The sequence below is a fragment of the Crocodylus porosus genome, unplaced genomic scaffold, assembly GCF_001723895.1.
Source record: "Crocodylus porosus isolate Cpor-Errol unplaced genomic scaffold, CroPor_comp1, whole genome shotgun sequence".
NCBI lineage: Eukaryota > Metazoa > Chordata > Crocodylia > Crocodylidae > Crocodylus > Crocodylus porosus.
The window spans coordinates 5,361,830-5,374,867 of NW_017728935.1; the positions used below are offsets into that span (position 1 = coordinate 5,361,830).

General features: G+C 46.7%; 1 long non-coding RNA gene across 1 annotated transcript in view; it reads left to right on the forward strand.

The window, feature by feature from the left end:
- The first annotated feature begins 596 nt into the window (after positions 1 to 596).
- Positions 597 to 13,038, forward strand: part of LOC109317838 — a 20,482-nt gene continuing 8,040 nt past the window's right edge. The window contains exon 1 of the long non-coding RNA XR_002103129.1: positions 597 to 734. This is a non-coding gene — a long non-coding RNA (uncharacterized LOC109317838). The remainder of the gene's footprint in view (positions 735 to 13,038) is intronic.

Below are 13,038 nucleotides of genomic sequence, written 5' to 3' on the forward strand. Positions count from 1 at the left end.
TGGGTGTCAAGGAATGACACATGTTGAAAGATGTGCTTTTTCAGAGCAGTTCTCCCCTCTGCCACTTTGCTTGACCATCCAAATGAGGGTAGATAAAGGGTTCTGGGTTCATATTCCCTGTCAAACCTGCAGTGCCAGGGTTGGAAGATAGGTCACTGGAAGACGCAAGAAATCTTGACATTTTGCATTTTAATTTATTTTCATGGAACTTAAACATTGTAATAAGCAGAAACTTTTCCCATTTAAAGTGCTTAGGAAGACAAGCCTAGGAACTTCACTCCATAAATCTATTGGATACAAAAAATCATGGACCTAATATAGACATTGGATTTATGACACATTGCAACCTGCCTGACATGTGATACTCCAAGGTAACCTGCCTCCAGCAGCCCACTTGCATTGCTTCGCACATTGCCCTCCCTTCCACCCTCCCCTCCTATCTCTGCCCATGGTCTTCCTAACTTCCATGCATTTATATTTTCACAAACAGGCTTGTTGTAAATTAGCTTCTTTTCTACCTTGGAGAACACGTAACACCAGCAGAGTCTGTCGGACTTAAGGGCGTTTGTGCCCAAAAGCTTGCAAAGAACTTTTTTCCAACTATTTAGTTGGTCTAATAAAAGATATCACATTTACTCAAAGAACCTTGCTTGCCTAGGAGGACTCAGATTGAAACTGATGCCAAATATAGTTCTATAGTGTAAATAACATGTGTTTACTTTTTTCTGCTTACAGTAGGTTGAACTATGCTAATTGCTAAACTGGGCATTTTGGGTATGGCTCATTAAAGAATTAGTAGCACTCTAGAGAGTAATAGCAAAATTTAGCCAAAGCCATCTGTGAATTCAATGGCTGTAAAATGTTACAACTCATTAAGAGTCTAGTCACACAGCTTCTATGATATAAAGCAGAGGTTCTCAAACTGTGGTCTGCGAGCTCCATTCAAGCGGTCTGCAGAAAAGTTGCGGAACAATCAAGAAAACCTGTACTTGTAAGGTAAGACTACTTACATTAAAATATGAATTGTGTGCTTTGATGGGGAGAACAAAAAAGTTTACTAAGGGGTCTGCTGAGACCCTGAGCAAATTTCAAGTGGTCCATGAAAAAAAAAGTTTGATAACCACTGATCTAAAGCATTTGACTAAAGCATCCTTTTATCATCTAAGTGTAAGGAAATTCATATAATGTATTTGATAAAACAATCACCAAATTCTAAAACAATACCTACAGGGAGATAGCAAACGTGTCATAATATGTTTACCTGGCACACATACCACTTCATTGTATCATTTTTAATGGCTTTTTCATTTCCTTTGCCGTTTTGCTTTGAACTGTTGTAGGAATAATTCCAGTGACACTTTGTTCTTTTTAATGTATATTTTCTATCTATTTTAGTTTTACATATTTGTGCTGAACTTAAATCTATTCGTAAGGCATAAATAAGTAAATATAGCTATAAACTGTAGTTCAAATTACTGTATCAATGCTGGTTCACTCAATATAATCAGCTAGATAATCAGAATGACTGTTTCATGTAGTTTATTTCTACTACGATAACTTTTTAAACTCAATTTAATAGCTTCAGCTATCAAAGATAAAAGCTTGTTGGTAAGGAAGGGTTTTGTAAAAGGTTCTGACTTGTACAATTTATTTATGTTCTAAATAAACATAGTTTAATGTACGAGGGACCTTATTCTACAGTCTGGACACCCTAGCTGTGCAGTAGTTTTTCCTAAAGCTGAGCCTGAAATGGTCTTCCAGGCATTTGTGACCATTACTCCTGGTTTTCCCCTCGGGTGTCCTAGTGAACAGTTGTTCACCAATCCCTTGGTGTCGTCCCCTAGTGTAGTGGTCAGCTGCTACCAAATCCCCTCTAAGCCTTCTTTTCTCAGACTGAAGCGTCCCAGATCCCCCAGCCTTTCCTCGTATGGCTTGCTGCGCAAGTCTCCGATCATGCGGGTGGACTCTCTCAAGCTTGTCCACGTCCTTGGTAAAGTGCAGCGCCCAGAACTGGATGCAGTCCTCCAGCTGTGGTCTCACCAATGCCAAGTAGAGTGGGAGAATCACTTCTTTGGTTTTGCTTGAGATGCATCAACTGATGCCTGCCAGGGTATTGTCAGCCCTGCTGGCTACGGCGTCACACTGCCGGCTCACTTTCATACTGCGGTGGTCTGTTATTACCTCCAGATCCCTTTCATTTGTAGTGCTGGTCGGGTTGGTGTTGCCAAGCCTGTAGGTGTGCAGGGGATTGTTTGTCCCCACATGGAGCACTTTACATTTCTCAGCATTGAACTTCATCTGGTTCCGGTCCGCGCAACTTGCCAGCCTGTCTAGGTCCGCCTCTATCTGCAGCCTATCCTCAAGTGTGACCACGTTTCCCCATAACTTGGTGTCATCCATAAACTTGGCCAGTGAGCTCTTCACCCCCACATCCAAATTATTGATGAAGATGTTGAATAGCACTGGATTAAGCATGGAGCCCTGAGGGACACCACCGGCCACTTCCTGCCTTGATGACCCAGATCCGTTAACTGGAGCTCTCTGGGTCCTGCCCTGTAGCCAGCTTCCCCCTCACTTGACTGTCTCGCAGTTAAGGCCACAGTCTTCCAATTTTCTCGCTGGACATATACAAGTCCATGGGGATGAATGGGATGCACCCAAGGGTGCTGAGGGATTTGGCTGATGAGATTGCTGAGCCACAGGCCATTATCTGTGAAAACTCGTGGCAATCAGGAGAGGTCCCGGATGATTGGAAGAGGGCAAACGTAGTACCCATATTTAAGGAAGGGAAAAAGGAGGATCCAGGGAACTACAAACCAGTCAGCCTCAACTCAGTCCCTGGAAAAATCACGGAGCAGATCCTCAAGGAATCCATTTCTAAGCACTTGGAGGAGAAGAAGTGATCAGGAACAGTCAGCATGAATTCACCAGGCGCAAGAACTGCTTGACCAACCTGACTGACTTCTGTGATGCTATGACTGGCTCTGTGGATATGGGGAGACTGGTGGATGCAGCGTACCTCGATTTTAGCAAGGCTTTTGATATGATCTCCCACAACATTCTCACAGGCAAGTTAAGGAAGTACAGCTTGGATGAATGGATAGAAACCTGGCCGGAGCATGTATGTATGGCTCAGAGAGTAATAATCAATGGCTCGATGTCTAGTTGGCAACCGGTATCAAGTGGCATGCCCCAGGGGTCAGTCCTGGGGCTGGTTTTGTTCAATGTCTTCATCAACAACCTGGAAGATGGCACCCCCAGCAAGTCTGCAGATGACACCAAGCTGTGGGGAGCAGCAGATACGCTGGAGGACAGGGCTAGGATTCAGTGACCTGGACAAATTGGAGGATTGGGCCAAAAACAATCTCATGAGGTTCAACAAGGACACGTGCAAAGTCCTGCACTGAGGAGGGAGCGATCCCCTGCACCGGAGCAGGCTGGGGGCGACAGGCTGGGCAGCAGCTCTGCAGAAAAGGACCTGGGGGTGACAGTGGGCAAGAAGCCAGTGGACAGGAGCCAGCAGTGCACCCTCAATCCCAAGAAGGCTAACGGCATCATGGGCTGCAGTAGTAGAAGCGTTGCCAGCAGATTGAGGGAAATGATTCTTCCCCTCTATTCAGCACTGGGGGGGGCGGGGGTCACATCTGGAGTCCTGTGTCCAGTTTGGGCCCCCACTGCAGAAAGGATGTGGACACATCGCAGAGAATTTTCACTATGACAGCTCTTCTGTGTTTTGCTGAAGGACTCCAGATCTTTCAACTGACGAGGGCCTCCCTTAAAGACTAAACTAACATAGGCCAAAAAGTCTGGCTGGAATGCACGCAGATCATGAATAGAAACAGAGCCCACGTAGGAGTTGATTATCAGTTGTCTGAATACTATTTCTAAGGTAACTGTTACCTGGGTCATGGAGATAATCCTAGATGCTGCCAGGTGAACCTGACTGAGAAATCTGCAAAAAAAAGGTACGCTTTAGGCTGAAAAACAGCTTCGGCAAAGCAATTGTCAGAGTCTCCCTGGGCTCTAGATGGTGCTGTGCTGTCATTAAATCAGAAGCCAAGACGGAAAAATGAATAGTATTTCTTTAATGTCTTTTAAAAATATTTACATCAGACTGTATTTCTAGTCTGCTCCTATAATGTGGTAAAGTCCTCTTTGCTTTCACTTTAGTCCACTGTATCTAAGTCGCTTAGAAATATAAAAAGCTTTTCTGTTGATAAATCAAAACCAACATTCTCAGTGGACACAATTGGACAAACCCCAGAATTCCTAATCCTGATCCTTTTCTGTGCATCTTAGGGTCTTGGTTTTTTAAAATATCTGACATGCAACTCCAGCAGACTCTACATTAGTGTTTTGTGCTTATATTTCGGCCAAACTAGGTGACCCAGGATTTCTTCCACCCTCAGCCACTTATTAGTCATTTTTAGAGCATTTGTTAAATGGTGTAGTCTTTTCTCATCATGCCCAGTTGTGATCAGTTTTTCAGGTAAGGTGTCTGCATCCTGTGGAGTCCATTTTTCTCTCGTGTACAGTCTAACATGCACACAGGTAACTGTTTCTGGGATAATGAGCATGTACTGCTTATTTACAAAGAAGAACAGGATTATGAATAGAGTGATTGTGAGGAGATATATACAAGGGGAAAGCAACCAGTGAACAAATACTACCCTTTCCCCACACCACCATCGAACTGCCAAACAGCATCAAACTCAGCAAACTCTATTATACAATCAAGAGTTTACAGGCCATTTCTCTCAGAGGAAGCAGCTTCCCATCTAAGTATTTCTTCCCTCCATTGACTTAAAAGGAACCTAGAGACACTGGATTTCTTTTTCACGTGGTTTCACTCTGTGAGTAACAAGCCCTGCAGCGTACCACAAATATGGAAAAAAAACAAACCCACTCACCACATAATTCAGTCTGTAGAGCTGCTCTGACACAGCAATAGGGAGGGGAAAATGTTAAGAACCACTAGATTCAGTCCAACCAAAAATCCTGACAACATAGTCATCTCTTACTTGCTTAAAATGCGCTTCCACTGCCTGTCCACATCCTCCAGCAGCTAGTCAGGCAAACGTCAATTTTGGTGTTGAAAGGTGGATTCTTTCATTGTCGTTGCACTTCCACGGGAACAGGCAGAAGGAAAAAGGGGGAAAGGACGACAGTAAAATGGAGGAGATGGAATATAAGATGGGGACATGTCAGAGAAGGAAGCACCATATGCTGTTAGGGAAATAGGGGCATACAGTCCACTTTTCCTTCCACGATATATAGTCATGTATGTATGGGGGTTTTGTGCCACCCTCCTCCAAAAAGGCTGAGGGCAGTGGTCAGTGAGAGCAGCAGAAGCCACATGGTTCCCTTCTGACTGGCCTTTGAAAGAAAAGCAGCCACCCTCTCGCTGTGAGGAGGGACACCGGGACCGCCGTAGTGTCGTTCAGAAACATTTCTCCTAAAACAGCCACCCAGCGGTTCCTGCCTTCGTGCTTGCTCCCCACAAGGCTTGTGCGCCCCGCCGCTCACACCCCGCATCGCTGTCCCAGCCCGCTTGGCCCCGGGCCCACGCTCACCTGTGGGCAGCGCTGCCTTCGGGCTCTTGCAGGGCCACCTGCCGAGGCCACGCGCACTAGGAGCAGCACCAGAGCATGGCCCAGGCCAGCTGCTGCCAAGCGCACCCAGCTCGCCTGCCCCCTGCCCCAGGCCGAGGCTGCGCAGGCCGCAGCAGCGTCTGTGCGCCCTGCCCTGTGCCGCACTGCACTGCGGAGCTGCTGGGGAGGCGGCGGTGTCCAGAACGGGGTCCCGGCTGCAGCGCTGCCTGAGGGGAGGCTCTGCCCCGGGGGTGCAAGGCTGGCTGCCACCCTTACCCGTGGGCGCAAGCCGCAGCGAGCGATGGAAGCGCATCTCTGCATCCAAGGAGCGGGCGGCTGCAGGGCCGGAAGCTGGAGACAAACACGTTGTGCTGGGACCCCCCGGCACCAGGCCTGACACGTCGGGTGGGGAGTGGCTTGCGCTAGTGTGGTCCCCATGGTGCGCATAGCAGCTGTCACAGCGCTCCCCTGGCTGCAGTTCAGACACTGTTTGATCCCTGGTAGGTAAACCACTTGTACTGGGAGGAGAGCTGAGTTAAGATGACAGGGGAAAAGAATGGTAACTCAGTAGAAAATGCTATTATTAGATCTGTTGTAATAACCAAGTGCTGAAATTCATGAGCAGGTGTACTGCAGTGCCTCGGCAACTTAAGTCAAAGCACTGGAATATTAATTTTTAGATTCATTAAGCCTTTTTAGGGGCTACAGAGAAAGACTTTATGGGAAGATTTATGTACTATATTCCTGTGACGGTCACTCCTCAGACTTAAGAGATTCCAAAGAAAGCAGTACATTCGGATGTGCACCCCTACAGATAACGCTACCAAAATACCATATTTTGTACCGTGGTGCAAGGTAACATGCCTGCCTACCCATTTCTGAACAGGTCCTGTCTCACAAGCAGAGGGATGGAGAAAGCAGGCCTCCTTATGCTGATAACCCCTCTCCCAGTAAAACCTCTTTTTAAACAGTTCTAAAACTAAAACAGCTTTGACAATCCAGCTGGCAGATTAAGCAAGCCTTCAGGGCAAAATTGCACTTTCTAGGGTCTTGGGGCAATTAATTCCATTGTGTTAGGTGTTCGTGACAGATATAGCCAGTTGCCTAGTGACCCCATAAAATGAGGGATACCTTCAAGTTTGGTGCAATGCTTGAGCATACCGTAGCTGTGCAGCAACGGGTAAAATCTCTTTTAGAGATTCAGTTTCTTTAACCTTGATTAGAAAGCATTTAAGCAGGACTGCAAGTGGCGTGACGGTTGATTTCTGTGTATAAAGTTCCCTTTTGGTAAGATTTTGCCTTTCTTGAAGGAATGCTTTGTAGCTCTGGGCACTAGCAAACAGGAAATTATAAAAAGAGTTGGACGAACAGTTTTCTTTCTGATTCATGGGTCCTGACTTATCTAAATCTTTGAATTCATCACAAACCAGCCAAAACAAATAGCAAGTCTAGGGAGACAGCATATTGTGCAGCCAACTGGAAACAAAGGATCTCAGTCATTTCAAAATGGTGTTGTGTCCTTTCCACACGTTCTTCTACTTCTGATTCATGATAAAGGATGAGATTTATCAAAACACAAAATGGAAAAGCTCTGTTGCCCTGTCAGGGTGACAGCCCTTCTTTCGCTAGAGAGCAGCTATTGTTCGGAGGATAGTTGTTTGGCCTGCACTGGAAGTGAGGGAGATCCAGCAAATCTCGTCCCCTCTGCCTGTATTAATCACATTCAGCCCTAGTGCTACTGGCCACTGTCTAGCTGAATCAGTGAGGTAACAGTGAGGTAGCTGAACTTTTGCTGTCATTTATTTCCCTGGAAAAGCTGTCTAGTTCAGGGGATATACTGATTTCCTGGATGTTCTAAAATAGCTTTTTTTGGTCACATTTTATTTTGTTTTCTCTTGCTTGTTCATGGTCTGCACGATATATATAGTTTGCATTTTGTAGAATCAGTGGATATTTGGAAAGAGGAAACAAAAATGGATATTCAGTTGAAAATGAAGTCCTGACTGGCATCCGAACGTCAAAAAGAGCCCTTATGTGATGTAAAGATGCTAACTTTGCTCTTCAAGACTGCTGACATATATATGCCAGAAAATATCAGTTTCAGAAAGCCACGGTACCTGTCAGCACCTTGGAATAAGACAAAAGAAAACATAACAGGCTCCTTACAGGACGTTTTCTTCCTGTAATAAATCATGCAAGAGGAAAAGAGCCCATTGGGAAATACAGGAGTAGTTAATGTACTCGTGATACCACTCAAAAGAGAATCTGCCTGCATTTTCTGCCACTCCTTGGCCACCTCTGTGAACCTGTCACATGGTTGTTTTGATCATTAATGCAATGCAGAAGAAGTCAGTGTTAATCTAAGCATGAATTTTAATTTTTTATTATTTTGTCCACTGTAACATGAAATGGTTTCAATTAACCTTAAAGCATTTTCATTGACCCGTCTACAGCATTCTGATAGGGAACTTACAATATGGGGTTCCTCAGAAAGAAGTTGATTTTCTTCCAGCCAGGGACAGCTAGCTTCACAAAGGCAGTTTGGTTCAGTTTGGGCGGTTTGGGTATTTCTGTTTGGGGCTTAAAGAACAGCTATGGGTAATCTAATTATTATAGTGCACTTTTTGTCTTTTCTTTTCCCACTGAAGCAGCCTCGGTTCACACAATCCTCAGTTTCATTTTATTTCAGGACCAAGGAGAGGCAACAAATGGAGTGTTATGTAACACAAGGAATGGTCAAATACTTTGGAGTATACTAGCTCAAGAGTCGTCCCCCAGAAATGAATGGGCCCAATCTCCAAAGTTTCAGAAAAGAGGAACTGTACACAATTATGTCAAAGTGTTTATTTTTCTAGAACTTCTTCATTCATTCTGATTATATTTCATTGTCATGTATTGTGTTATTAAAATCTGAAATCACAGAGGACTGTTCACCAGGTCAAAAGACTTTTGTGAACCTGACAAATCAAATGGTCTCCATGGTGAGTATCTTGACTGGCTATTCCAGCACAAATCACAGCTCACAGATGCTAAAAACTGAACATAAACCCAGAATTATTATGTGGTACTAAGGCAGACAAAACTGTGCAGCGGTGAGATCTTTTACTAGACCAACTAAATAGTTGCAATTTTTTTTTCTTTGAAAGTTTTCGGGCTCCTACACCCTTCATCAGGCAAAGAAGAAATCAAAGATGGCAAAAGTTCTACCAGATAGAAAAGAAATTTCATCTGGCAGAGGAGAAATCAGAGATACGGCAAGGGTTTTGTTAGATGTTAAAGCCAGGTTGTAAAGAGCTGCTCTGTGAGAATGCAAACGAGGAGCAGACAATGCCTATGTGGTACCAAGGCATCTGAGTTTGAATCTGGCATACCTGGGACCCACTCTCCAGGTTTTCAGATACCACAAGAGGGTTATAGTTGAAGAAGTGGAAAAGACTATAGTAGAATAAACCAACAGTTAATTTTGGACTCCAGGGCAGTTTGGGGAGAAGGAGATCACTTTTGACATGTTAGTGTTCTTCTGACATGTCTAACAGAGCCTAACACTGTAAAGTGTACCTAACATTTTCAGGAAGCATAAAGAAACATAAATCCGGGTTAAAAACTCTTGCACATGCAGCAAAAATCCCAAATTATTAGATTCTCTGCACAATTTAATCCAAGGCAGAAGGAATGTAGCGAGAATATAGCAGACTGCAGATCTGAATTTAAAAGCCAAACTGTAAGCCAGACCCTGCCCTCCACTCTGCTGCTGTATGACAAGAGAGAGGAAAAGGAGAGCGTAGACGACTCTTCCTTCTCTGTGCACCACGCTCTGGGCACAGACCTGTCCCATCAATGTAAGAATAGCTGAGTTGTCAGTACCGACCGGACTAGTCGTGGACCTGTGGCAATGTGAAGGAGCCAGTTCCAGATAGCAAAAGCAGTCCCATTTGGGAGTGAAAACCCTCAGCTGCATGTCCAGGCACTCAGAGGCTGCCTCAGGTCCTCTAGGGTGCTTTTCTTTCTTACTCAGAAGTCCTGAATCCACTGGCGGCCACCCAAGATCTGCATCACAGTGTGATCCCCCCGTACGGCCAGCTGTAGTGTCCAGCCCCAGCAACCCTGGCCTGCCTACAGGCAGTCTGCAGCAATGGCAGCATGCATTGGCTGTCTCCAGTGCTTCCCTGGCAGCATTCACCATGCCTGGTGCCCCCTCAAAGACCTGCCCCTGCCTTCTGAGGTCCAGAAACTACTGCTGAAATGCACTCCACTGTCTCCATGCTCTCAGTTTGCTTTGTGCTGCAAAAAGTGCCTGGCCATAAGCAGCAACAGCTCATCCACTGGTGCAGATCCCTGGCTCAGCCTGGGCTGAGTGCTGTGGAACTGGCAGTGCCTCTGCTAAATGTGTTGTCATACAGCAGCAGAAGGACAGGCGTGTTTTCCCACAACACGCCACAAAATAAGTCCTCAAGTGGGTCAGGTAATATGGCACTAGGAACCTTGGGAAACACCTCCAGAAATCCCAGCTCCAAATCCGGGTTCCTGCAGCAGCACTGTGGACCTGCCTACGCAGGTAGGAGTCACATGCCTGTCTGTAATGCAGATGCTCACCAGTCAGAGTCCCTGTGCCCAGGGTACACTGCAAGATAGGCACGCCTTGACTGCGAAGCTTGCCATGACACTGTAACTGGAGATCCTCTCACACCCTATATTGGGGGAAGGGCAGATGGGGGCCTCAATGGCCACATCCTAAAGATACCATGCAAAATGGACTGTTCAAGGATGAACACATTTTTACAAATCTTTATTGCAGCAGGGAAGTATCCTATCAAGGATGCTATTTTCTATTTGCCATGAGAATTTGTTGAGAGGAGGGATTGTTTATATGTTGTGCAAAACTAAAAAAGGCCTTTAATTGTCTAGAGAACCTGGCAAACTCTATCTTAATAAGTATCAGCGCAGAAATTCTCCAGGGAAGAAAAATGGAGAAATACTTAGCAGGAAACATAAAAAAATCTAGATTCCATGGCCACTTCCCAAATATGCCAGAAGTAGAGCAGATTTGCACTTTTACGTACTCCCTGGGACCATCAAAAATACACACAACAGTGTTTTGAAGGAAAACAATGTGTGAAGTGATGCTGTCTCCTTTGTACAAGCATGGGAGGGTTACAATGAGATGTCACTGGGGACCCCTCCGAGAGCCATGGGACTGGGAGGCAAGGCAGGAATGTGACAGGGCAGGCGCACAGGCACACATGCACACAACTGGCAGGCTGAAAGTTTCCCCCATGCAGCTGGCCTTCAGGTAGCTAGATTCTGCAAGGATTTACAAATGCTACGATAGAAGCCCACTGTAGTCTCAGATAATGCCAGAGGAAGTGGGAAGTTAGGAAGGTGTAGCAAGGGAAGAAAGATACACTTTCATAAAGGAGAGAACTGACAGGTCAGGAGTTGCAGAGGAGAGGGTTGTGCTGTGATTATGCAGAGAGATGTAGAGGAGCCTAGGTCTAGATGGAGAAAGGAGCAACAGGAGTAGAAAGAGGCATGGCCCAGTCTGTGGAGGATTTTGAACTGGATGCCTAATATGCAAGAAGCCTCCTGACAGCCAGCACATCCAAAAAGATAGGCAGCAGCATTCTACGTAAGCTGAAGCACAGAGAGGCAAAGGGGAGAGGGAAGTATAACAGCATATTTAACAGTTGCCAAGCAGAGCATTTATGACTAACGCAAGGTGGTATTCCTCAGCGTGAAGCAGCAAGCCTTGGTCCATTGTAGGACTCCCATGTTCACCCAGCAGTTCTGCTACGTGGGGAAACACCACTCTTGACGGTGGCAAAACATCTGGAAGAAAATGAAGGCATGTCTGCTGAGCAGCAACGGCCGGCGTGATTGTCACGGGGAGGCTACCCTTGTTATGCGTGGTAGGTCAAGTTCCAAATGGTCACCGGAGCATCTCTTACCCCACCATGAGAAGAGGCACACTTATTTCCCACCATCTCAGCACACTTATTTCCATAAGACCTGCACACAGGCATCGTCTCTGATTCCCAGTATGACAGGATTGCTCCTATTTAGTATTTTCCAGGGCCCCTAGAGTCTTCACCAAGTTTCTCTCGGTAGTGGCCGTGCACCTCAGGAAACAAAGATTTACTCATATCTCAATGACTGAGGACAAACAGGGGCTACACATAGCAAGTTTGAGAGGGTCTGAGGGTCACTATGACACACTTCCATGCCCTGGGCCTCGTCAGTCAGCAGTCAGCCCGGGTGGCAGCAAGGTCTTATCTCTCACATGACTGACTCTGAGCTCCAAGGGAAGTCATCCTATAGTTGAGATCTCTCCCTTGGCAGATGCAAGAACCTAACTCTCCATCACTGGCCACATGGCTTCCTGCACCATCATTATACTGTATACTAGAACTCACCAGAGCCGTTTGCCAGCTTGGTCGTGGACAGTATCTTCTCCAAACAGACCACCTCCAAGCGCAGCTCTGTCTCATCGTCCCTTGCTCAGTGGAAGAATTCAAGCAATATTTGCAAGGGTCTACCCTTTCTCACTTCCTTCTTCCAACAGTGCCAATAGTGCAAGACACTTCTCTCTTAGGATGGGAGACCTGTGCTGGCCACCTTTGGACCCCAAAGAGGCAAAGATCCATCAATGAGACTTTGTTGCTCAAGACAGTATGCAGGGCCTGCATTGCATTTATCCATCACATTCAGAGCTGTCACGGTCAGGTCACGACAGACAATATTACTAGCACCGTGCTGCCAAACAAGGTGGTACAAAATCTCCCTGATTAAATGGGAAAGCATGCCACCTCCAGCTCTGGCGCATCTACGACCAGATACTAGACCTGTGCGAAGCAGCTGGCATTTGCTTCAGATTCGGCCGATTTGGGGGACAGCGATTCAATTCGGTGATTTGAATCGCTGACCCGATTCGATTTGGCCAAATCTGATTTGGAGATCTGGCTGCTGCCGAATCTCCGAATCAGCCAGGCCCATGCCCTGCCCACTCCCCCAGCCCGGCAATGTCTGCCCTGCCCACCCCAGCTCCTGGCACTTGTTTAAGAAAAAGCCCTGACTCAGCGGGTGCTGCCGGGAGAGGGGGCAATCCCCGCTGCCCCATGCTGCGTGCGGGGCTCTGCACGAGCCCACGAAGCCCCGAGGCTGCACCAGGATCGGCGAGTCCCAGGGCTTTTCTCCATTTTTTTAAAGGGCTGGAGCTGGCCCAGGCAGGGCATCCGTGGGGGGATGAGGGAGCGAGGGAGGGATCGGGGGGCTCATGGCAGAGCCCCCCATGCAGCATGGGGCAGTGAGGGGCAGTGGGGATCGCCTCCCCTGCCTGACAGCACCCGGTGAGCACCGGGGCTTTTTTTTAAAGTAGCAAGCTGGGTCGGGCAGGGGCAGCATGGGGGCTCCGAGGGGGCTGCCAGGGGTCCCCACCATGGTCCCCTCCTCC